At 41.3% G+C, this 27,441-nt stretch overlaps 1 long non-coding RNA gene across 2 annotated transcripts; it reads right to left on the bottom strand.

Moving 5' to 3' along the window:
* Nucleotides 1–1,474: 1,474 nt before the first annotated feature.
* On the bottom strand, nt 1,475–26,521 carry LOC129207519 (uncharacterized). 2 transcript variants are annotated; one of them, XR_008577468.1, is made up of 4 exons: nt 26,375–26,521; nt 21,901–22,106; nt 4,015–4,345; nt 1,475–2,893 (listed from the first exon to the last, which is right to left on the bottom strand). It is a non-coding gene; the product is annotated as an uncharacterized LOC129207519 (long non-coding RNA). The 2 variants fall into 2 exon arrangements; XR_008577469.1 differs by lacking the exon at nt 26,375–26,521 and adding an exon at nt 23,831–23,982.
* Between the last annotated feature and the right edge of the window lie 920 nt (nt 26,522–27,441).

Below are 27,441 nucleotides of genomic sequence, written 5' to 3'. Positions count from 1 at the left end.
ACCTTTTTTTTTTCTTTCCCAGGGATAGCAAACAGTCTACGCAAATCTTAAACCCACTAATTTCCTCAAAATAGCTTAAACTTATTGTTAGGACTCCTATCATGCTAGCTTCTCTGTGGTGCTCAGCAATATGAGCAGGGGGAGGAGGTAAGGAGTGTGCATGCATTAGGATGGCACAGCACAAAATCCCTGAAAACTGCTTGGCCGAAATAAAATTGAGCTACTCGTGCACAGCGCTGCAAAGACACGAAGCTCTGTGTGAATCATGCTAGACGAGAACTGAAGCACCGGTGGCAAAGCATCCTAATTACAAACCTGCGGTGCAGGCAGAATAACGGACAGAGCGGCAGTTCTGGTAGCTATGTAAAAAGGAGTGGAAGTTTGCATTTTTGTGGCTGTATCTTGAATTGAAGTGTGTGCGTGTGTGTGGGAGAGAGAGAGTGTGTGTGTGTGTGTAAAGAACTGTTTTTGGGTCATCATCTTACGCTCTTTGTGATGCACATTCTAATTTAGGCAAAAGGGATGCATCTTTCAAATGCAGATCATGTTTGCATTAGAAGAGCAATGAGAACACTTGTCACTTTCAGAACATTTATGTGCTAGAAGTACTGTTAGCAGAAGAGCAGTTTAGATAAATTCAAGACTTTTTTTTGCTGATCACAAACATTAAGCTTCACACCTGAAACCCTCAACCCCCTGCTGTGCTCTAATCCTAGCACCATTCACCCTTAGAGACTCAAAGTGCTGTGCCACTGCTCTCAAACATTTGATTGCCCTTACTTTGAATGCCACCACCTGCAAAAATGCCTTTTTATTCCCTTTGAGCCTCTTGAGAAGGAAGTAAAAATGATAATTCATGACAAACATTAATTAATTGTTTACAAGATGATCTTTTCTTTTTCTAACTTCTGTTCAGCAGACATGTTGAGCTGCAAGACTCCACGCTTGATGCCAGAGCTTGTCAAGAGGTCTGCATTGTTGTTTATCACTCAGGCATAGGATAGACTGCAGGTCATTGTTTCTGCAGTTCAAGTAGGACTGTCTAGCTCTTGTTTGAAGAATGGAAGTGCCATGCATGAGTTCCCCAGTATAAAAGAACTACCGGTTCTAAGAAGGAACAGGGATTTAGCTTCTAAAGCAGAGTAAATAAACATTTTTCACCATCTCTTGCTCCATGTGATTTCGGAAAGGTCAAGAGGTGCCATTACAGTATTTTAAAAGCTTCAAATTATGTTTAAATAACATATCGCTAAACTCGGAGAAATCTTATCAGAATTTAAGAACCTATTGTTGTTGGTTTAGTTCTTGAATTCATCGTCAGAGGAAGACGTATTTTGAAAGGAATGCGCTGCTGTTAGGAAGGCTGAGATTCACTCAAGGCTTGGACTCAGCTTTTCCCCCAAGCTAAAGCATACCCCCCCTTACCACCCCCCCCAACCCCCCCCCCCCCCGACAATACAGACTTCGTTTAACCAAGTCCTTCAATTCAAGAATTAATTCTACCAGAGATGTTACACCATGCTAATAACTGACCCCAGTATCCCAATGACAGGCTAGAAGAGAAAAATACAGTCAAATTTAAAACAATGCCGCCAAAACATTGAAACCTGGGCAGCAAAATTTAGCTCCCCAAATTACATATATGCAGCTAAAGGTGAGCAAACAGGTTTGCAGAGAAACTGAGCTGCCACAACTCGGCTGAAATGATTAGAAACTGTGGTGAACAGCATCTTTGCAAATCACACTTTTTATTTAGGTTTTTTTTTTTTTAAATATATATAAACACATGTTTATTTACACACATGTAAGCAGACATGTTTCGGACATGTCTTGCAACAAAACAATTCCAAGAGCTTTAAACCACGTCAAAAGTCTGGCAAAAAGGCAAAGAGAGTGAAAGGTCTTACTTGTAGGAAGTATACAGTAATACAGCTTCTCGTAGAACTCTGGTTTCCACATTCCAAATTAGGAGCCCTTAGATTATGGCTGCAAGGCTAAAAATCAATGCTATATTTTCTGAGTTAATGCTAAGGGTTGCACTTAACAGACATGGAGACTAATAAGGTATGCAGAAGGAGTAAAAGCAGTGCACAAAAAATTCAGGCCTTCGTCTTGGCGACGATCCAGCACAATGATGTTTCAACCAGATTTGAAAAAAAAAAAAATCAATAACATCTGTGGTATAATGGTTAATTAAAGAAGCTCTTCAGCAGAGCTCAAGATGAGAGGCTCGGCCTGAAATTCAGACAGCTGAAGCTTGATTATCAGGAAAGAATGCTTTTTTAGCTATGAGTGGATAGGCCAAAAGCTGCAATGTGTGGAAATGGGGGAAAAATTGCTTTTATTTTAACTTTCTTTAAGTAATCAATGTACAGTTTTCACCTGCATTAGGAGCTGTTTAGAGCAAAAGCCTCTTTCTATACATTTATATAAATATAATCCACTCCCTTCGGAATCTATAGATTTAAAAACAACAGCAAAGATAAGCGGGTTAGCTGCCTGCTCTTAATTCACAAATTCTTCACCTTCCCTCCCCACCCCCAGCTCCTTCGGCTGTGCCTTACAAAACCCATCCCATGCCAGATCCCTCCAGCTACATTCTCTTTGTATTTAATTCAATTTTTAAGACTTGAGCCTTTCAAGATTGAGCCTGAAAGAAATGAATCAAAGACTGAATATTAAAGCACAATATCTGCAGTAACCATACGATTCTACTGTCAACCTCTGCAGCACCTTTCTATCCCGTTCTTTCTATTCTTTTATTTGTCACCTCTACCTAAAATGTATATGCACAGATTTACAGCCAGAAGGGACTATCCTAATCCCTTGCATGACATGGGACAGAGGTTTCCAGCTGGTAATTCCTGTGTGTTGTCTGTATCCCAGGGATGAGCTGGAAGACACATAGTTAAAAAAAAAAAAAATTTAAAAAAAATGCCTTGTTTCGAGATTTCAAATGACAGAAAATCTACTCCATCTCTTGGCAAGTTATTCTGAAAGTTAATTAGCATCACCATAAAAGTACCTTATTTTTAGTCTGAATTTTTTTCTACCTACTTGTGTCTTGGTCTGCAAAGTTCAAGAGCCCTGGACTATCAGAAATCATCTCTGTAGAAATTACAGACCATGGTCAAGCCTCCTCTTCATCGTCTTCCGGATAAACTTTCTTACCATAGGCAGACCTTCTTATTGCAGACAGATTTCCCAGATTTTTTTCTTGTAACTCTTTACTGAAACTATTTCACTACGCCAGGGTCCTTTTCAAGGGCAGCTAGACAAACACAAGCTCTTCTTCCAGTTGCAATCTCACTAATGCTTAATATTAGGGCTCTGGCTCCTACTTAGTTTTTCCCCATTGATCCCATCCAAAAACTTCCTAGCCGCCAACTCCCACACTAAGAGCTCGATTATTTTTAGCCCAAATTATTTCAACCCTTTTTTTTTTTTCCAAAATGCGCGTCCCTTCCTTAAAAATAAAAGCAGCATTCCTTCTTCCACAAGATGAAAATACCTTGTATTTGACCATGTTTAAACAAATCTCGTCAGAAAGAGTACAGTCCCGCAAATATAACAATCCTTTCATTCTGCAATGCTAAGCAAAATATCTCCCACATATTACAACTGTCTGGAACAGCATTTTCTATTTTCCAGAAAATTCCAAAATGGAATTCAAACAGCAAATATTTTTTAAGTTAGCTACCAAATGAAGTTTCAGGCAGAAAAATTTTGCTGGGTAAAAGTTACCTATTTAAATAATTTAAACATTTCGTTCAAATTTTTATTTTAAAATTAATATTGCTTCTATTTACATATTGCATCTTAAAATGCATATAAAAATTAATTATCAAAACATGTTCCAAAATGTTAAAACAAGTTATTTCAACACTAGCACAGTGTTTCCTTTCTTTTCCTAGGTGCAATCTCTTGAAAGCATCGCTTTTTCCAGACTTTGCAGACCTAAGGGAAAAAACACTGTTCATTAAAAAAAGATTATAATAAATGAGTTTAACTCACACTAATGAAAATTTAGGTAGGCAGGTTTTTCCTTTTAAACTGTAAGGCACAAAGTAGCAGTAGAAGTAAAATCAGAAGTTCTGTGAACTCAGAATTTTCAGGGCAGGGCTTCAGAAAGCAATCAGGCTCGATTTACTTATGCTTCTATTTAAATCAATGTTAGCTTTAAGGCTGTCTTCAAAGGGAGCAGACTTAAGTCAAGAGAGAGTGCAAAGTAAAATCCTGCCCCCTCAAACTTTCTGTCAGAATTCTTCAGATTGCTCCAGAGTTCAAGTGGAATTTTCCTCAGCAAACAGCATACCCAGTGCAAAGATCTTTTATGTCATCAGCGCTGAAAAAATGAAAACATCAGCAAGTACATATTTGGAAATATAACTGCATTCACAGTCAAAACCAAAGGAGACAGATATCATTAAGAAATAACTGCACCTGACTTTCTCCATGTCAGATTATGTCTATCAGGGCATTTTGTTGGATGCGCCAAACATATCTTAGGATGCTTTTTTTTTCCCCTGAATTAAATTTTATTATTTGATATACATATATGACATCCAAGAAACACATACTCATCTTTTTGGACAAAAAGGTTCCCCATCACTTAGAGCTGTATTGCAAAGCGTCACATTAACTGTTCTCTGCCACAATTATAAGCTCCTGCAGGCACTGGACCATTTCCAGTTGCCCTGTCTCACACAAGGTGAGAAGAGCACTGGGGAAGCCTCCTTGCTCTCCCACAGCATCCAGAAGAGCCAAACACTCCATTGATAAAATACTTCTGCCCGTAGGCCTCCTCATGTGAATTGACAGCTCTCCACTCTACAGTAGCCCCCAGTGAGATCCCTTGCAAGGGTCCTCTGAAAAGAGGGAGTCTGCCAAGAGATGACACACTGAAATGGTGTCATTTTTAAACCCAGCTTTAATAATGATCTGGCATTCAGCTAGGTCCATCAGCTCTACCTCCCACAGTCCCATTTAGGTAATCAAGTAGGTCATTATTATTTGGCATGCGTCTTGCATACTCATTGTTCCAGGGAGAATTCCTCCCAAAGAGGACCAGAGCCTTCAGCCAGATGAATGGTGGCTGTAAGGGCTGCAAGGGCGGGCAGTGGGGTTAGCACTGGACGAAGGTTTTGAGGCAGTCGCACTGGCATTGGCCATGCCAATAATGCTCTCAGGATCATCTAGAAGGCCCAGGAGCCAGACACCCAGCTGAGAAGCTGACATGGCAGGAGGATTGTATGCCATCCACGCAGATTGACGTGTGTCAAGAGATAACCTTGAACTTGTCTGACCTTTGCGGACTCTCTAACAGAACCTCAACACGAGATGGCCTTTCCTCTCCTTTCCCTCAGAAGGTGTCAGTGGACTGTGGCATGGCATTGCTCTACTATAAATACCCAGGCAGCCTCATCTCTCCGGCACCTCATTAGAAGCCTCTGTGAACCCTAGAGTCCCATGAACCTCTTTCCTACCATTTCCTCCATCCCACACCTATGCCTGTCCCAAAATTTAATCATAGGTAATGTTTGCAAATCTTGGCCCATACGATCAGCAATATTTCTCATTTTCCCTAAAACTTGTTCCCTCTGAAGTTGCAGATTCCTGAAATCCATTGGGCATGCAGACATCAGGGGTAGGATATGCAGAACCTTGAACGTGCAACTGGTATAAAAACTACTGGGTCTGTCCTGTTGGTTTAATCACAGGACTGATACGGTTTGGATCTGGGCACAGCAGCAGGTTAAACATGTGCAGACCTCTCACAGCATTGCTTCAAAATCCAGCTTACCAGCCTGTAACCATGCTTCAAAATCTGCTGGTTTGCAATGTCCAGGAACACACAGGAAACTTGAACTGCAGCTCAACCCTAACTCTTGTAGTCACTTTGGACAACTGAGACACACCAGGAGCTTGCAGAATGCTATTGCATCCCTACAAACCTTTGAAAAGACAAATGGTATTCTTAACATACGTCTGGGATGACACTTCTGGGTAAGATACTGAGCTCAGAAAAGTTACCTAATTGCTGGCTTTAATGTATCTAGTCAAAAGACAGCAATTTGTTTTCTGTGGTTTGTTTCACCCCCGGCTCTCCTAGAAGGTCGGTTTATAATGTGAAGTGGCAATCTTTGAAACATAGAAAAAATAGACATTCGGAAACAATCAGACCACCAATGTACTTCACACACTGTGGCCCACAAAAAAGGCACCAAAGGAATCTTTAAGTTATGGCAGAATTGGAGGGGGGGGGGATGATGTAAAAATGTGAAGCTCTGTAATTAACATCTAACTTCTCTGAGACCAAGGAGTAACTCAAAATGTGCATTGCAGTGGTTGCCCCAGCCTGCAGGCAGAGTAGACTCTCCTCTACTTGCCTTGGTCCGAGCAAAGACAGGTTCGTGTTTTCTCTTCCTTCTTGAGGCTGAATAAAGAAGCCACGATAGACGTTTGCATCAAAAGAGGAAACAACTGGCATGTGATGTTCATGAAATTCCAATGTGTTATCAGTTTTGATGTTTTTCCTCTGTATGCTTAGGGCAGGTGTGCCAAAGGAACACTTCTGATCTGAATTAATGAGAGAGGTAAATTTCAGAATTACACTCTGCAGTTCAGCCTCTGAACTCCAACCAACAAAACAAGATTCAGCACGAGATCCTCCCACACTGCTTCAAACATGCACACGTGGATAGGCACCCACTTCTGCAAAGTCTGAAGCAACATAGCAGCTGGCAAAATCAAGAATTAACAGCCAAACTGCATTCCGAAAGAGCTCTTGCTCAACAACCTCTCCTTAAAAGTACTAAGAGCCACATGCCTCGCTGATAAAAGATACCTCATTTCTGCCTGTTGTTTCTGTACCTCTGCGTTGAATTCTGCAAGATTTCATGCTTCAGTGTTTTGGAGAACACTGTATGAACTGCAGTGAAAAAATGACAGGTAAAAGCTGATAGAGTCTAAATAGGATTTACCTGGGTCAGAGGAGCAGTGAGGTAATGGATGTCTTTATACAAATGAATCAAAAAAGCAGAGATTTCCGTTTAGAGAATGAGCTGCTTTTAATTTTGCCTGAACTGATTCATCTACGTCCTGATTCATATATCCAGACTGATGATGTCACCCCCCACCACGGCAGAAGAAACACAGAGCAAGAGGCAGATCTCCGCTATCTCTGCAGAAATCTGGAGAAAGTCAGTTGACTTCTGGGAGTTACTCTGGGTTTACAATGCAACAAATGAGAGCAGAATCCAGCCCATGAAACCATAAACTCAGCTGTTATCAGGCAGAGTCTTAGAATTCACTATTAATATCTGCACTGAGAGCTATTCTGATTACAATTGCAAAATAATATTTTATATCCACTTTTACTATCTTATTCAAATAGAGGAAATGAGTCAATCTTCAGAGAACAGAAAGACCAGTCAAGAGAATTGGAGAGTTGTATAATTCAGCATCCAGCTTTGAAGTGAAGGAAAGGAAAACCGATTCCTGCAAACAGTCTGCAAGTGGGACTGTTAACGTATTGCTAAAGGTCATACCCGTAGACTCTCTCGGTACGGTGGTTTCAGTTGTTCTCTTCAAAGCACACGCAGTCATGTGGATGCCCCACTTCACTAAATGCAGAATGAGTGCAAACGCTGCTGACCGAAAAATGGCCACCAAAATCTTCCTACAATAATTCACTGTGAAGGAACTTGGGATTCTCTGGATGAAGGAAAGTGCAAGGTAGCTGCAATTTGCATCACTTAAGCATTTCCATGCAATGCTAATTATAGCTTTCTTAAATTTGGGACGATTGAGTACCAGTATGTTTTGTATAGCTCCCACTCAAAGATGCATTTTCCGTAAAATACAGCTAGACCCAGCTCACTTGGTTTTCACTATAAACAAAGTGTTAAAAATAGAAACCAAACCAGTTGGCCTTCCCTGGTGTGAAGGCTCAAGCCGGCTCTGCTTTCAGAGCTCAGACTCTCTTTTCCTTTAATGGAGTATTACAGACGTGGCTGAAAAAACCAGGCAGCAGCTAGTTCTACTTTTGTTCCTTATTTTTTATTGAAAGCCCATGCCTTCTAATGCTTTTAAGAAATCCAGTTCTTCATATTTTCATCATTCGCTAGCTTTCACTGATGTGGGAGTGAAGCCACGGAGGTAAAAACAGGCTTGAGAGAAAGTTGTACAAGTCTATCCAGGACTTTGGATATGAACTCAGGTTTGCCACGTGCTGGCAGTGCCATCCAGGGCAGTTTTAAACTACCTGAGATACTCCTATAGGACAGTCACAGCATTAAAAGGAAAGGATACAGGAGCCAGGAAGTGACAAAGTCTAAGGAATAATCAGGAAATAGGCTTAATGAGCTCCTAGCCGAGGAGCCAGGAGCTGGGAGAAGGGGCTCTTGCTCTGGCTCTGCATTTAGAAATTGCCACAGCAAGGGAAAAAAACGGGTTGCCTTAGCTGACTGCTTACCTGGGAATTCAAGTATCATGCCTGTCCTCTAAAAGAGCCGTGTTCTTGCTCAGTGGACTGAGCTGTGATCTCCTCCCCAGCCAGGCGCAGGAGGGCTGCTCCGTGAGAGGGACGGTGCAGCAGAGCCTGGGGGTCTGGAGCAAGGGCAGGCACAAAGCTGTGAGCTTCCCAGAAAGAGGGGACAAGTTTTAAAGGGTGGTCTCTATGAGAGAGCCTTTTAAATTAAAGGCCTTCCATAATGGAGAGGAACATTATTTCTAACATATAATTCCATATATTTTAAGGCACTGCCTTAAGGTACTCTAACAGGAGGCAATGCGGAAATCCTTTGAAGAAGAAAAATTGTGAATTACAGTCTTGGCTGATTCCTCCTAAGCAACAATGGTGCGGCTAGTGCGGTATGGGTGTCTCCTCCTGTGGCTTCCTTAAACATTATACATTCAACAGGAGGAGGACTTAAAAATTGCTAAGAAATCGAATGGGCAGAAATGATCAGCAATGTGCGTTGAGCAACCCCAGTAGGTAAACTATAAAAGTATTTAGTATGTTAATTGTTTTCAAATGCCATCAAACTCCAGGTATTGAAGTCTCTTCTTTCTCAGTGAACCCAGGTTACCAAGGTCATGTTAACTACAGAGCTCTGCAGGTGCCTGAAGCCATTGTATGGTGGCTGAGACACAGGTCTCCCTTCTTCTTTTTTCTTCTTTACATTTTCTTGTTTGATCTGTTTTGGGTATTTTCAACCTTATGGACAATAACAGCAGACCGTACTTTCCTGCTCCATGGGCCAAGAGAAGCCCATACAGGCTTGAGGCTGTTGCAGTCCTCCAGCACAATCAGGGTCGTGATACACCGGGGCAGGGGGGGGAAGCGAGACCGGGCATAGCGCAGGCCGTGCTGGTGACCATGCACATCCTCCTTGCCCTCTGGTACCACGGGGCACACGGCGGCGGAGGGCAACCTGTGCCTTTTACCCTTTCAAAGGGCTGATACCGCAGAGGGGCTGAGACTCAAATGGCTTTGACTGGAGGCTGGGTGGGAGCTGAGGACTCCCAGCAGCTCCATCTTCAGAAGCCTGAGGGTTAGTCTACACGCAGGCACTCAGGAAAGTTAACTTGAATCAACTAAAGAGAGCGGTTTAAAGTGAATGCATTAAGGTACATTAAACCCCTCTCTGCTCTCGTCTGTTTCAGTCTTAAAGAAGTATTGTCTGTTCTTTTTCCATTTAAATTAGATTGACCAATAAAAGATATTGCTTCTTCCTAAAAACCTTCCCTGCCTTATTCACTTCAGCCCTAAGACTCCTTTGTTTGTTAATGAATTAGCTCTTGTGTACCCATATCAAGGCAATGGCAGAAAAATTCACTTTATAACAAAATAGGAATATATCATTACCCTAATAGATAAGTACTTTGAACTGTATATCTGTTTGGCTAAATTAATCCTTAGTTTGTAATAGAATTTAATAGCACATTGATTAACAATTGCATAAAGCTGAACCCTCAAACTATCTATGTTGCAACTGAATTGAGACAAATACCCACACGAACGTGACCTGATGGCGCAGGGTGCAGTGTCAGTGCTAGCTGGTTCTGGGGGAGGGGGTTGCGTTCACGCAGCAGCTCATCCCTCTCTGTGTGTGTGTGAGCCATCTTCACCGCAGCATGTGCTCACCCATGCAGCTGGAGGGGTTCAGCTCGTTTGCAGCAAACAACGTGAGGAGTTGGGCACCTGTGCTCTCAGGACAGCACAGCTCCCTCAGTTTCCTGCTTTTCATCTGGTTACACCACAGACCTATTGTCAAAGCCTTTTTGTTTGTTTGTTTGTTTCTCACTAAGGTGGGTGGGAAGGTGAAGGAAATGGATCTCTGGTTTAATAAAATTGTTGAGTCTTTGTTTAAGCATGTCCCATATAGTTATGTCTTCCCTTTGAATGTGAATGATATCTTTTCCAATTTTAATTAACAGTTCACAAGTGGATAAGCTAAATAGCCATTTAGAACTATGGAAATGTAATTGCTCCACCATCTGGTCAGCTGTAATATTTTATGATGATTATATGAAGAAACAATGTACTTTTTTTACTGCCACTGTAAACCACCATGATGCTTTCAGAGCGCAGCTGTGTACATCTGGATTCTGCCCCAAGGCCGTCTTTGAACCTGAAGACCAGCTTCCTGGGTGTCATGACTGATGGCCAGGGAAAGTATCATTTATATTTCCCTTCACTTATTTTGAAGTTAATGTTTACAGATGCTTTGGCTTAGCTTTGACCTTTGTTAAGCTAGCAGGAACACCGAATGAGCTATATCGTGTTTTAATTTTTTCTTACACAATTCTGATTACTGTGCGGTACACAGAGTTGAGGCAAAGGAGATATCATTCCAAGACCAATGTGATATTCTTTGTATTTACACTGCTTCTTCAAAGGGAATAAAAAAAAGTCATTACCATAACAATGTGCAGTTCATGTATCACAACTATAATAGAACTCTAGTAACTTGCTGGCTACTGAGTCTTGGAAATTTAAATGTAATAACACAGTTTTGCTGCAAATGTCTGGTGGCAGAGGCCATTTCTTACGTGCTATTGTAGAAAGGTTCTAACTGCATTGGAAATGTATTTATTCTTTCTGAAAAGGAAGGACAATGATGTGAAAACCAGGAAAATGATCTGTAGAAATGGACTTTTTTCTTTTAAGTTGATGACTGAAAAACATGTAGATCTTATTATTAAGGGTGCAAACTCTCAGATACAGCTTTGGCAGATTTAAAACTTTGATAAGGTCTTATATAAAGACAAATAGTGAAGAGACGCCATATACTGAAATCGCTATGGACATAATTCTGTGAAAGTCAATAGGCATTTTACCTCTGACTTGAAAGGAACCCAGACTTGATCCCATACAGCAAAGACCTTAAGAAGATTCAAAAACTTGACCCCAGCTTGTTATAGGGAAGCGTAGTGAGGGGCAAAGAATGGGCAGCTCATCCCCAGAAACTGGAATTAGGACTGAATCAATCAAGAAAATGCAAATTAATTAAAACAATGGTGACTGCTACTTTGCAGCTAGAGTAGATGAGAGCAGTAATACCAGGTTAGGAGATTTAATTTTTTTTTTTTTTTAAAGATTCCTTTAGTATTTGCTTTCTATTCCTACCAGTTCTGCTGGGGGAGAGCATGGCAGCCGTGGCTGAGTGACGAACCAGGGTGGGGATGCTGCCGTAAGGTTGGTGCTAATGCAGCTTTTGCAGAAGCTCCGCCTGCTTGGGGAGGATGGCGGGGACTCAGCTCCTCTGCCTTTGACCACCGTCAGGCTATTCCATGAGCAGTCAAATGAGCGAAGCTGATTGCTGAGATATCTGTGTTCTCACCCTCACATCTTCACGCTGCCATAACACCAGCGCCTCCATCTGCTATGCAACCTCGCTCCCATCTGCTACATCTCCAATTTTCCACTTACACAAACAAACCACTTCCATGGTCCTGATACCTCCTACGGTCTCCCAGCTGCACTGCTGGGGGGTTTCAAGCCATGTGGCTGTTGACTAGCCAGCTCCCAGGCTGAGCAAATCAGGCCTTGGTGGGTTCAAGCTAGAGCTTCAGCCTTGGAGAAGTTCAGTGTTGGGCCTCCCTGTCCTTTTCCCAGCCACAAATTTTTACAGTACTTGTGGGAAACTCTAAGAAATGCGGTTAAAACTGGTCAATGTGCTCAGAAGTTGTGAGATGGAAACGTGAGGAATGGAGGAGAGAATGAACCAAAGGAAAATTTACAAAACACTGAAAAAAAGTCTTTACATTATTTTATTCCTACCTCACCCATAGCAGCTTACCACAGCAATCAAGGAACAGAAATACTGCCGACAATCAGTCCCTTATAGACCATGGGATAACCGTCAGGTAACACTGAGCAAAGCAGAGAGAAGGCGGATAACCGTGCGCAACCCGCAATAACTACAACACCAGACAAAGAACCAGGACCAACAGAGGACTCAAATTTGTGAACAAACAACTAGTGAGACATGTATGAGAAGCACACAAATCACCAAATCATTTCTTCACATAAGGACACAAGATACTGCAACGTGCAATGATTTGCCTAGACATTCCTTTCCCTTACCCGCAAATCCTTACATCTTATGTAGTGAGAAGTAACTCAAAGAAAATATCCAACTTGGAAGCTGGAGCTATGAACTTAATTGCAGACCACTTCAATGTTTGCTGGCTAGCACGGAGGGGATTTTGCCTGATTTGCACAGGGAACACAAGGCTCATTCTCTTGCACAGATGAGGAAAGAATTAGCACCTTCAGAGTGTCTCATTTTTTGTCGGCACTAACAGAAATATCAGATTTTGCTAAGAGGTTATGGAGCTCCAGCCTGAGCCTCCCGTGAAACATGACCCTGCGCAAACAACTGGAAGTGATGCAGAACAGGCTCATGGTTATCTAGGCTCCTAATGGCCATGTCTGTGTTAGCATTTGGGTTTGGAGGAGCACTGAGGTTTTGAAGCAAATCCCCCAGTCATCTCCACTTACCGCGTGTTGGTTCAGACCACAGGATGGTTTTGGTGAGCACTGACTGGACTTCCTCCCTTATCACATCCATGGCTACTCAGAGCCTCCTGACGCCACTGGGGTTTGGATTTAGCTCCCCCCGTTTCAGACTTTTTTCCAGGATTTTTTTCCTTTGAGCAGTGCAGTCCTATGGCACAGCTGGGATCAGTTCCAAGGCTGTGCACTAGAGGGCAATTACACTCGTACATGCGCGCCGGTTCATTACAACAATATTCTTGCAGTAGTGCAGAATACATTGATGCAGATATCCTCAATTACCTGCAGGATCCTGATGACTACAAATCATTCACTGCGGGCTAGCAAATGGTACTTTTTAGCTGCCTCCATTGTATAAGATAGCTTTGCATTTTGAAAATTACCTGAATATCTTATTTTTATCCACCTAGGAGATGAGTCTCCTTAAATAATCCTATTTTCCACTGATATCCATTTAGATATTATTTCTTTATCCATCTTTTTTAACTTCAATTTAAGAATGCAGCACCAGTGATTATATGTCTCTATAGTCAGATATTGGAAAACAATTCAGAGTTCAAATTGATGTTTTGTTGCATTAGATTGTATTTAAGGTTGTATGTCCTTTGGAGAGAAATATTCTCAGTTTTGCACTGAGTAAAAATATATTTTCTGTAAGAGTTTGATTTAAAACCATTGAGCTCAGTGCATTTTGTTATTTAGTTTAATAAAAACAGAGAAACCCCCAAATTTTGTTTGTTATTGTCAAGACATCAATTAATTCTTCTCTTCTACAAAAAGATTTTTTTTTTTATAAGATAATGTCCATCTACTGCTTACAAGGAGTTTGTGTGTCACCTGGTTTGTGGTGACATCATGCCTCACTCTCTCCTAGTATCTGTTAGCCACAGCAGCTTGCAGGTAGGTGTGATGGGAGTACCTTTAACATCTGCAACTAGTAGTAGAAACTTCTGTGAAGAGAAGCCAAAGGGGCTGATGCAAAGCTTTGGCAGACCTCAACAACAACAAAAAACCCCCCTGCATCAGAACAATTCTTCATGTGAATTACTGCAGACCTAGAAGTGGCAGCTGCTGGACCTGAAGGAGGAGACAATTGCTAATGGCAGAAAAAGGGCAGTAATGCAGTCTTCTGAGATTTGACCACGCAGAAGTCATGTGAGCTTTTAGTGAGGTGGTGAGGACTGAAGGTAGATTAGAAGGATCTTGGATGAAATAAGAGGGAGGGAAACAATTTCTGCTCTGTTATTATTCAAGTAAAATACAATAGTGTCTAAAGCCACCAAGATCTGCTCCAGAATCACTGGATCCATGTTTCTCTCCAAAAAAGAAGGCAGACTTACAACAGTGGGTCACCAAAAATATACACTCCACAGGAATGAGAGTTAGAACATAAAAATAACATCTCCTGACCAAAGTCCTTGTCTGACATACCGGGTTTCACCCGAAGATGTGAGCTAGACTGTCCTGTATTCAAGGCCCGGCATACTTGCTGAACTTCTCCTACCAGAAACCAACCAAGTCTGGAGACCCACACAGGGGTCCTGGGGACCACAGCATCACCCTTGGGGCTTGAGCTGATCCTTTCTATGGTGCAATACTTACTTGGTGCTGGTGAGGAAATTCTCAGGACTGCATTCTTCTCTAGCTTCCAACTTCCCCACAGCCCAGACTTCACCTCTGCAGGTCCAGCAAGACTCCTCCTAGGAGCCCACTCCTCTGGTCAGAGTAGGAACTCACTCCTGTTGCTGGCTATTCAAAAAGAAGAGTGTGAAACTTGCTGCCTCTTGTCCCTGGAGAAACAGCACCTGTGTCTGTTGAGGATACTCCGTCAGCTGAACGTCATCCATCTTTCCCCTTTTTACTTAAAAAAAATCATGAAAAAGGTAAAGGCTGTATCAAATTCCCAGCCTGCTATTCCTACTGTTGCTTTTCAATCTCTTCTCAGATTCTGGGGTGGTTTTCTTGCCAGCATTCCTCACACTATTTAAGACTGTTTACTTATCTTTCCTCCAGAAAGCTTATCCAATGAAACTATAGGACATTTTATCTTGACACAATGACCCAAAACTTTGAAAACTGAGACAGGCTTCTTATTTGCAAGTGCAGTTGTTCATTCCTCTTTAGAATTCTTGTTTTTGAGTATTTAGAAACATGAACCACTTTTCTGCTATCCCTTGATAACAGAGATCTCTCAGCTATTTACAAAGAACAAACTCCTTAGGCAGGACCAGGTTAGGTTTTACTTCAGCTAGACAGTCTGGATAAGGCTGAAAGTGGCATAATTGTTTATTTGTAGGTATGTTAATTACAAGAAGCTCAACGGAAAGAAAAGTGGGGGGCCTTGGACAAGGAAGAGAAGACAGGACAGGGAGATGTAAAAGGGGCAGAAAGGGGAAGAAAAAACCCCAAAACCCAACCCTGAAAAGGCAATGAGATATTCACCAACTATCAATGGATGGATGGAGAATCATATTGCGTTCCAGAAGCCTGCAAACACCCCTGCCAGTTGTAGGTTGGTGAGATCTTCATGCAGTTTGTCCTAAGGATGGCAACCGAGTGAGACAGTATAAAAGAGGAAAAATCCTCCCTGGGTCATCACGCTGTCAGTGGGGGATGGGGAATGGAGGGGAGCAGAGCAGGAGAAGAAAGGACTTTGCTGCACTCCAAGTAGGTTTGACTTGCTAAAAGTGCACGAGTCCATAAAAATAGCCCCGAACAACCTGTGGCGAAGGGTGGTGCTTTAAGTCATTCCTAAAGATTATTAGAGTAATATTAATTATGGATGGGAAATTCAAACATCAGATGCCCAAAAATGCAACTCAGATCAGAATATGGCTACTATATGGATAGGGCAAACATAAAAAGAAGAAAGGAAAAATTCAAGTGAAAGAATAAATATATTGTGTAAATACTAACATTTGGTTCCACTAACATGCTAAGCAATCTTCTATTTCTAACTTAAACCCCATGTCTCTTCTTGAGTTCAGGGGTTTTTTATCAGGTATCATGATTTTTAAATACCAGGGGAAGAAAAATTAAAAAGAAATGAGATGTTCAAACCCTGCAAGCCCCCACAGCAATTTAAAGATTATACTATGCTAAGAAATACATTCCTTTCTTTAAAAAAAAAAAATTAAAAAAAATTGGAATGATATGCAAGGGGAAAATATTTCTATATTTTTAATGGAAACAGTATTATATGTAAAAACTTGGCCACACAACTTTTCCATTAATTGAAACAGAATGTCATCTGGAGTTTTGTTTTCATATTCATAGGGCCGGCATCTAACCTAGCATGTATGTATACTGCAAACTATAATGTACATTTTATACAGCACAACACAATTATATACAATTGTGCATTATATAAAAATATACAATTGTACATTATGTACAATATACAACAATGGCACCGATGTTTTCCTCTGTCTTTTGCGTCAATCACATTTTTTTCTCATTGATATAAAAACCTATGGATATCAATGAAAAAATGTGTGTTCTGATATTTTAGTAAAAGATTTGTGGCAATAATACTCTAATTTGTATTACTAAGACATGTCCTAAGCATAAAGACAGACTCGATTTTTTTTTTATGGATCCTTTACACAGAGAAAGCTTTATGCTCAGTAGAATGAGACATGATCAAGAAGCATATTTCAACACCTCTAATTTACTACATATTAAAGAGAAAGCAAATGTTTTCATGACATATAAGTAATAGGAAGACCAGGATCAGGGTTTTACCCAAAATGTTTCTCCAAAGGAAGTGAAAACTAGCTGTCAAAATGTTCCCTGCTCTCAACAATAAAAAGAGAAGAAGGAACAAAGAAAAGAGGATGAAGTTAAAAATAACACGTGTATGACCCCCAAACTAAATTATTATTTTATATTAGGTTTCAGTTAGGACAAAAAAGTAGAAGCTGGGAACAAAAGCAGCTTGGCTAATATGAAAAGTATCTAGAAATGGTTAGAATAGGATTTTATATCTTAGACGGAAGAAGGATTCAAAGAGCTCAATGTGCTCAAGGAAGGTACATGAGATAACGTTCCTCCCAGACTACTGAAAGGGCTGACACATGAAATTGTGAGCCCTACAGAAAGGAGTAAAAATAAAAATCTATGAAGTCAGGCTGGTATTGTCTGATTGAGAAAGAGCAAACACCTGTATTTAAAACAGCAAAAAATGCCCTGGGCTAGTACAGACCAGTGACAGCCTGACCTCAGGAGCATGTAAAGCTTTCTGTGCACTTTAAGGGAAACAAATACATTTCAAGACGTGTAAATGCTACTTTTTTTTTTTTTTTTTTGCTATGGAGCATCCCCTTGGGTTGTGTACATGTTTGAGTAATAAAAGTACTTGTTCACTTGAAGTAAGCAAGCAGCTCAGATCCAGAAGAGAGGCTTCTGGAGTAAACATCCTCTTTAGACCATTCTGGGGATACTCCTTCCCCATTCCTTATTCCAGCATGCCAAACCAGTGTGGCACATCTGCACAGCCCACTGTCTCCCTGCTCCCTTCTTCATCAGGATAGGCAGGGAAGGAGGAAGAGGAGGAGGACCAGTGAGGGAGGGCTGGCTCCAGCGGGAGAGCAGACTTGGCACTGTGCTGACCCCCCACACTCAGGTACACGCAGTGCCAGAGCAGCAGCGTGGCTGGAGCCACCTGTCGGCTCCTGATTGATCCTCTGCTTTCTCAGGGATTTGCGAGGGGACCTTAAGTCTCATTTCCTTGTAATTTGCTCTTTCTGCATGCCTCCAGTTCTAACATTTGCAAGATCTCACTTATTCTTTTGATTTGATGTACCAGTGCCTGTTGCCTCGTTCTCTTGAGATGTTGTAACAACCCAACACACCTTGAGGCCTTCTTGTCCAGAGCCTCCCCATCTCCTGAGCAGGCACCTGCCTCTACCTTCACAATTCTCTTACAGAGACAGATTTTTAAAGAAAACAGCCTGCCCCAAGGGTATACCAGCCTGTTCAAGTTATCAAGGGCACTCACAGGCAGGTGGAGGCTTTGATACCCCAAGTCCAGTAGAAAGAAGGCTCACTTTTCTACTACGTATCTTCTTTCTGTGCCTTCATGGATGCCTGAAGGGATTTAATGGGGTGGAGAGCCAGAAGTCGAGCAAGGAAACATGGTCTTCCATGGAAAGAAAAAAGAAAGAAGAGAGGAAAACCCCAACTCTTCTAACATTTAACACTCATTAGGGCAAGCAGAAGGCCAGATGTAGCAACAACAGGACCGGTGTAAGAGGAGGACAGATTCAAGGTCAACAGGGTGCCAGGGCAAGCATGGTAGCTTGCTGTACAACCATGATTAAGGCCCCAGCCTTGTTCTAGCCTCCTCTGCATTAATCCGTTTATCCCCACTCTCCAGCCTAGGCATGGCTGACCTGAACTTGTCTTCAATACAATCCCTATTCTCTTAATCTCTCCATTTCCCCCCTTTTCTATCTTATTCCTAAGGTTTCTGTTAAGCTTTACCATTATCACCCAGAACTATTCTATCTAATCTCTTCAACACCTTTTCTAATTTAACCTAAATGGTGCCCAGCAAACAACCTAAGCTCACCTCCTATTTTTCCTCTGTCCCTCCTCGTAGCTTTAACATCCCCAGCTCCAAGATGAGTGTGATGAGAGTTAGCACTTTTATGTTGAGAGAAGAGCTCATTGCTGGTCTGGGAACTTTAATTCCCAAAAGCCTGAGCTCAGCTAGGCTTATGACATTTCTGGTGGGGATAGTGGGTTTTAGATGGGTGCACAAAGGAAGTGATCATCATCAGTGTTTCAGTGAAATGCAGGCATCTCAGAGAGCAAGAGAGAAAGAGTTTTGTACATGTACAAAACAAGTAGCATATGGGGTTAAGGATCTCCATGGAGGTATCTCTAGCTGAGTACTGAATTCAGATGTGAAGATGGTGCTAGGAATCTGGTGGGCAAGTGGGAGAGCAGAATTTAGTGGGAGAGCGGCAGAGTAGAAGTAGAAGTTGGCAGCCTAAAATCTTTTATACTGCTGACTTATGTTAACTTATGGAGATGATGCCAGTGTGTAATGACAACTGCATATAAAGCACCATTCAGCTTTGCTGCTAGCTTGTATTCCATCCTGTTTGTTGAATCATAGCATCGTTCTGTTTGGAAAAGGCCTTTAAGATCATCAAGTCCAACCGTTAACGTAGCACTGCCAAGTCCAACCACTAAACCATGCCCCTAAGCACCACACCTATGTGCGTTTTAAATTCCTCCAGGGATGGTGACTCAACCACTTCCCTGGGGAGCCTGTTCCAATGCCTGACAATCCTTTTGGTGAAGAAATTTTTCCTAATATCCAGTTGTTGCATGGCCCATGCCTGGCGCCCAGCAGTCTCCTCATCTTGTGTGCTGGAGGCTCAGCAATGAGTGCCGATGGCTATGCCAGGCAAAGACGTGCTCCTGGTAGGGGAATCCCCCGGCTTTCTCTTTGCAATGGCTGAAGGCTCCTTTACACAACCAGTCAAGTTCAAAGTGCTTCAGGCAAGGGCAAGGGTTTGCCTGAGCATTTTTTCAGATAGTGATTTTAATTACGCATTTAAATCATTAATAATTCCATGCGATACCTTATCTAAAGCTGGCCGCAACATTTACCCAGCAGCCAGCAAGAGCATGAAAGGGGGCAGGAGGGCGTATAGAGGCAGTTTTGGCTAAGGCAGGGGGTAGTATGGAAAGGACTGGCTGCAGGACTTCAGCATGCCATTGTTAGATAAACACAAAGAAATGGCCAGGGTTTTGTGCCCACCGCTCTTTTAAAATCACTAAACCACCTCCTGGCTATCCCCAAATACCTCACCATTTAAAACCAGCGGCTTCCCTCCTCCGTCCACTTCCCTAAAATGTAAAAATTATTCTCAACAGTAGAAATCATAGACACTTTTTTTTCAGTAATAGCAGTGAAAATTCCCTTCCCCCCTTTCCTATAAAGAAAATACCAGAACTTCTAACATACAATTGGGAGCTTATAATAGGAGGCTATTAGCGTGACGCTAAATTTGGGATATTTAAAAGAACTACATTGTTATGTCTGCTGCTTGATTTGTGGCACATGTACAGTTGCAGTTCAAGTTTCCCTGGAGCTGGAAGAGAGGTCTGCACAAAATGCTGTGATAAATTTTACAGCGGATACTAATATGCAGAAGGGCTTGGTTTAAAAACAACAAGCCATCACTTCTAATCAATGCTTGACACGTGTTCAGTGTTCTGAAATTAAAGTGAAAGGCGAGATCAGTTATTCATTGCACAATCTGGTCATATTTATTTGCATCCGTGTATTTGAAAATCCGAGTTTACATTTTTAAAGCTAAATAAAGTTGGCTTGTGACACTCATATTGTATCTATTACATATTTCACTTCAAAACCTCATCTCTCCTAAAGCCTCTTCAGTGTGCTTGAAGTAGCACAGCAAAAGAAAAGGAATTTTCAATTTAACTAGAGCACTGACATTCTGTTACACAATTCGATCTTGTCTATTTACCTGCTCTTAAAAAACACAAGACACTAAACAACAAAAAAAAAAATGCTGAATGCATCCAGCCGGCAGTGCCATAGGTGTCTGAATGCATCTGTAGCTTCCCTCTCACTCATCAGTGTAATTGTTGTCATGTTATTCCATTTTTTGATTAGGCTGGTCCGCCAAGCTCCCAGCTTTTTCTGGCCAAACGTTCTTCTGCTGGTTGTCATGGTGACTGCATTGTTAGCGGGGAGAAAGGCTCTGTTGTCTGGCATTGTTCTGTTGTGCTTTAGGTAATGCACGAGGCATCACAAGTGAAGTGGATGGACCTTTTTTGCTCGGCATCATTGCAGAGTATTGAAAATCTCACATAAAAAAGGAGCAAATAGGCCCTGACCAAAGAAATAACCAAGTTCGGGTTTTTTTGGTTTTTTGTTTTTTGTTTTTTGTTTTTTTTTAAAAGAAAGCACGCATTATTATAAAGAGGTAAAACAGTGCTGGCGATTAACTGAATAATCTAAGGAAATGCTATAGAAATTATATTTATTACAAGAACAATCGCTGTGATTTGAATGTTACTATACAATGCTAACCATTTGGCAATTTAGCTTGAATATAGTTTTTAACTATTCATTGATTTCTCTCCAGCTTGCAATGTCATTTAACCCCGGATTCTATTTAGCTTAAAACACTACACTTTAGGAGGTGAATGCAATAATTTGGGTTTTAAAATCTAATCTATGAATGTCTGCCTCTTTAAGTAAGCTACCACAGTTAGTTTATTACTTTTTATATCACCGTCAGAGTATGTAATCACTGATTTTTCTTTTTTTTTTCCTCCAACAATTGAGGGTTTACTCCAATATTAATTAAACTATCTGAAAAAATATTAAAACATGAGGCACTATTCACAGGTTTGACGTTGACATTCAGACAATTTCTTTAAGAGACACCTCAGGAAAGTTAGGAGAGAAGCTGTGAGAAAGTTCTTCAAGGTCCCTCAGCTTATTTAAATGAATTGCCAGAGAAGATGTTGGCTTTAAATTATGATTAATTAACACCTTTTCAACAGCAATTTACACGTTAAAGATTGAAGGTAAACCTAATGTAAATCCCAACTGCCTTAAAACAATGGATGGTATATGGTTTGAGAGTCTGACTTTCAGCCTGTGTTCAAATTCATCTGCTGATCCCATTAAGGGAAACCAGCAGGGTACCAGCATTTCTCTCCTGTCATTTCAGGGGGAAAAACTCCTTTCAGCAGAACCTGTCACTGGATGTCACCAAAGTTCCATGGATTTGCAGGCAAAACAGCACTAATTTATCAATAAAACTCAAGAGTCTTAAAGCAAGCAAGCAAAAATGAGTATTGCAGGTAACGCAGCTTACCTGTAAAGCCGGTGGGGCCAGAACCTGCACTCAGACAGCTGTGGATGCATCGCTCACCATCTTCAGTGGAGCCACCGCAGTTCATGTGCCGTGGCTTTCAGCTGCCCAAAATCCCCGATGTGGACCCAGGCGGGATTTTGACTGCTGGCACAGGCAATGGCTGTTTTGAAAAACTGCACAGAGCAGCTTAGATTGGGTTGTAATACCTGTTGACATAAATTTCACCCATTCACATCTGTAAAAAAGAATGACATTTTGCCTTTTCCTCTTTATTTAGTAAGAATATTTTTGTCGGGACTGTTTATTGAGCCCATTCTGTACCCCCTGTGCCTCCTGCACTGGTGGCACACGAGAACTGAAAGTTTTTGCCTCTCAGGTGCTTAGCACCTGCACGTATCAGATTGGGAAACTAAAAAGAAAAAGTAGGAGATGCTGATTTCCTTGCAGGGAAAGCAATACAATCATGTAATCCAAGGAGTACCCTTTCACTAATGCCAAAATAATTTAGGTGAAGATGGAAAAAATAAAAATTTGCCACAATTATGAAACTTTTTAAATAACTATTATGCGTAAGAGAAAAATGGTTTGTCCTTTGGGGTAAAAAGATTGTCCTATCATGGAGTCCATGTGCTTTTAAAGCTTAAGAGTGGGGATTTCAAAATAATGAAATTACTTGGGCATCTGTGCCACAATGATTTCCCATGAGTATTACATCCCCAAATCCCTTGTCATTTCTAGTTTTCTCAGAAATTTCTAATTTTCTCAGAAATAACTTTTAAAAGCTAGAGAAATTGGTAGTCTTCATACAATTTGCCAAGGAACATTGAAGTCCAATGACTCCCTTACTTAGAGTTCACCTTGGCCCTGCGTTTTGCAAGCGCTCTCTGGAGCAGGGTCTGGCCACAGCAGCAATCCTGCCTTTCCATGCTCCTCTGCTGCGAGGTGCTCCGGACACATGCCCGGCACTTCCAGCAGAGAACATGCACACAAAAACCTCTGGGACTGGGTAGTAAATCAGGATTTATCACGCTTGCATACGTGCACACAGATTATTTACTCACACGGCAGAGGCAGGTGTGCACACAGCCTCGCATCAGCTAATGCCAGCCTCATCTACGGCAGAGGTATAATTCCTGCTAAATTCCTAATTCTCTTTTAATTCTATGAAATTACTATATAGCCCGGTTCCTTTTACCCTTATTAAATTCAGGAGAGCTTTTCCATAAGGGATAGCTTCAGAAACATTAAAATAGGACAATTGCTGTTTTTTGGAGAGCTCTATTGCAAGTGTATTGCCTTCTCAGCTGGAAAGGATGATTACTGATGTCTGAAAAAGGTACTTACAGCTCAGTACACAGTAAACATGTATTCTGTTTTTCTTTTGCTCTGTTAAACAATATAATACATAGCAAAAATCTACAGAAATAGCAATCAAAACAGACACACTTTAAGAAGAATCCCAATGCTTCTTAATTTGTACTTCATTCCTCCCATCAGCATTTCCACTGGCATTCATCACTGAATATTCATTCCTGCTTCTGCCTTTGGGTTGAGTGTGGCAGCAGCCCAGCAGAGTCACACAGGTATTTTGGCGAAGGGGGTGACAAGACACCACCCTGCCCGACACACACACTCCTGCTGCAGCGCAGGAGGGCCCCCAGCCCCTCTCTGGTTTGGGAGAGCCGAGCTCCCCACCAGCCCCCTTTCCCCTGCCTGATGCGCTGAGAGCTCCCCCTCCTGTTACAGTCAACCTTAACCGCAGTCAACAGATTAATATTATTACCTCATTTTAATTAATTCTTCTCCTCAATTCAAAAAACGCACATCTGGTGCTTTTCAGAGCCAGACAAAGCTTCTTTCCTCCCATCCTCTCCTGAACATCAATTAATAACTTGGCAACAAAAAGGAAATAAGAGTTTGTTCTGCATACCTAACAGTCACAAGTGACAAAGAGAGAGAAAAGGGACTTGCTCCAGACAGGGATCAAGGAAAAAGACAGAACTGCCAAATCTTCTGTGTTTCTGCACCTCAGCAGGGCTTATTAGGTCAAGCCGCAGAGACGCTGCTACTGTAGCTATGCAGTTTCCAGACCAGGGTTGTCTCACATCTCTTGAACTTGAAGTGCATGAAAAGTGATGTGTAACACTTTACACCCACCCAGGTAGGTGGCGACCAGTTGGCTCCCATGCAAGTGCTCAAGCCCAAAAGGTGATTTCAGACCTCACTGCCAACATTTCATCTCTCAAACCCACAGTTCGACTTCTAAATAAGGGTGACATTCCAGAATGTCTAAAATCTCTCCTAATACAAGCAGAAAACACACAGCTTCCTGAGCCCATAGTCCTACATGGCTCTGTACCCAGCAAACATAACACAGTGACCGGTGGGGCTGAAGATGACCAGAATGAAGACCACTTGCCAGTTCTCCAGAGCAGATGGAACTCTCTTTGACTAGAAAAATGAAAATAAAGTCCAAAGGAGACTTTTTAATTTTAAAAAAATGAGGATGGGGTTTGGCATACAAAAGGACAAAAGTTTGTTACAACCATTTACACAACATCAGGACATGAAGAACTAAACTCTGGCTCTCTGGGTATGTCCTCACCAGCCCAGGGTCTCCCATAAGGCCAGATCTGCAGGCCAAGAGGACAAGAAGCCTAGGAACAGGCACAGCTGAACCCAGGAGGTGCCCAGCTGGCTGGAAGGATGGGTTGGCTGGCACATACTGGTGCTCTTCAAGCAGGAGGGCTGGTGGCCATCACAGCCTGTTCACCTCAAAGCCACCCCTTGGATGCACGTTCAAACAAGGCTTGACGTGTGCCATTGAATTTTGTGTGCGAGTGATTCCTGCTTTCCGACCTGATCTCGAGAAAGTTACTTATGCCAGAAGAAACACATTAAACGTTTCAGGATGATAAACATCCATGCTAAACAATGAATAATGTCACCGAAGCCCTCTGAATCAAATGTGAAATAAGAATTAAAGGATTAATTTATTAGTTTTCAAAAAAGGAACTGGTGCCATATTGCTCCGTTTTTGTCTACAAGCAACTTCAGGACTTGAGTTCTTCAGTTCTCATTGGAGAGACAGACTTTGAAGTTACTGTCCAAACTGTCTGTCTTCTTTTAAACTTGACATTATTGCAAATGCAGTAATTCAGGTTCACGACTTGCTCGGGACCTTGGCTTTCCTTTAGAATTTCTCTCTGATGATGCCTTTGTCCCAGCTTTGTAGCAGCTACTTTCTTCCTTTCTGTTTCCATTTTATTTTATCTCTTTTTTTTTTCCCCCAAAAAAATTTAGAGAGTGTATCACTCTCAGTTACAATTCCAAACTGAAGTCCCTCCTGGAAATGCAAATTTTTAATGTCCAAATACCTGTGGCTCTTCCTGATGGTGCTAGGTACCTGAACAGGTATATATTTAAAAAATCAAAACAGACATGAGAACTAGATGAAAAATGTATTTATGCACATTCTGTATCAAACACAAACATATATTTTACATCAGATGGCAGAATGTCTTCTCAGAGGATGGAATTTTACTAGACATGAGGTGAATTTCCTTACAACTAGACCAGATCCAGTAAAAAAACAGGGGAAAAAATAGTTGGCTGCTGATAAACACAGATTAAAAAAGTGCAAAAATTAATTCAGCTATAGCGAAATATGAGTTTCAGCAAATTAGAAGTACATCCAATCTTAAAACTTGCTTTAAAATTGCTATTTTATTTTTATTATAGAACTGACTGTCACACAGAACAATACAGGGAAGGGAGCTGTGTTAGCTAATCTGCCGTAATCCTTTCAACTCTTTGAAAGAACAACAAGCCGTTGATAAGCAGGGTCAGGCTGGGTCAGGATTTTGATAGCAGACATCTAAGGAATGCCTAGGTGCTTCAGGAAGGGGATGTGGATGATTTCGCAAGCTGGCTAAATCAGCAAGCTTGCTCTCCCCTCCACCAGCAAACGGAGCAGACCATGTGCTGCAGAAGGGGTAACCTTTTGGGGGAGATAGGTGTAATAACAGAAATCCCGATGGAGGTATTATTTTACCCTTTCATCAGGCAGTGGCTTTAACTAACACCAGCTCAGGAAAGTACATTTTGCCTTGCTGACTGATGGATAAATGCACATCCAGTCCTAAAATTTGCAGGGTGTTGTCAGATGCGGTTAAGCCACACCATAAACCATGCTGTCAACCCATTGTCTCAAGTCACTTCTGTCCTACACATTTTGGACATATTAAAAATATATTTCTGCAAAGTGCTTACAAATTTCAGGAATACCAGCTGCACCCATTACAGCTGTCACCCGTATCAATTCTAGTTTTTGTTTTAACAGCTGATGATATATATAAAATCATCAAAAAATGGATGATATGCAATATCAGTAAATATTTTAAATTCATCCATCATGAAGTTCTCATCTGAACCAGAAAAATAAATGAGATAAAATTATTTTAGAAGTACGTACCTTGCACTTCTGAAATATTATACAGGCTGTGCTGGCAAAAACAACCGCCCTCCAAGAAAATATTTCATTGAAAAGTCGGTATCTGTGGGTTACTGAAAGAAATGTAGCAGTTTCAATGAAAGGAGTAAAAGCCTCTCTCTCAGACCTCATTTCATGCTTTTTTGTTTCCACTGAGCATATTTTAAGAACTAATCAGCCTTATAAAAGGTACCACTGTTAATCTACTGTTTGTCTTCGTCTTCACTGCAGCTGCTTAGTAGATAGAGAGCAAACAAAACGAGAATTAAGGTCATTCCATTTAAATCCTTCAGAGTGGAAGACAAGGACTAAATTATTGCTGAGAATTACATGAAGGAAAAGGCCAGGATAAGATAACTATTGTTTATTATTTGCCAGACCCGTAGTGGCACTGCATTTACATATTTGTGAAGGGATTACATTAACATTTTATGAGATTAATTGGTAGCATGGGGAGATTCTCTGATATACTGTCCACACAACTTAAAAGTACGCTCCTGTGTTTTCACATACCGTATGTGGTACATGTGGCTTGTGAGAAATAACCCAAACCTACCAGTTACCGATCAGTTGTCATGCATGAAATGTAATGACATTTTTTCACATAAATAAAATATAAAGGACATCATTACATTTCATCATACAGCACAAGTCTGAATCGCACAGGATCATAGGAAAGACCTTAATGGATGACTTTGCTTTCCTTCACGAGATGTCTTAAAACTGTATTTTCATGTCTTTAAGGCAGAAGGAGCAATAGCACAAAAGATGTCTCTTATGCTAATAATAGAAAATCATTTCACAGTAGTCAAATATGAGTAGAAAATGAGTGGTCAAATAAGTAGAAAATCTTTTGGCCATCAAAAATCCACAAGCTTTTCCTTCAAATTAGGAAATATTCCCTGGGAGCTACTCTATAAATAATACATGGTGGGGTTTAGCGTAATCTTTAGTATGAGAACATGCTTTCTTTAGAGCCAACAGTAATACCACTTCAAGAAGGAAATGCTGTGTGAAGAGAGGATCTTGCAGCTCTCTCCCACTTTAAA

Source organism: Grus americana, chromosome 5, assembly GCF_028858705.1.
Source record: "Grus americana isolate bGruAme1 chromosome 5, bGruAme1.mat, whole genome shotgun sequence".
Classification (NCBI taxonomy): Eukaryota; Metazoa; Chordata; class Aves; order Gruiformes; family Gruidae; genus Grus; species Grus americana.
Note: the sequence above shows the minus strand (reverse complement) of the source record. Positions and strands in the feature narration are given on the sequence as shown.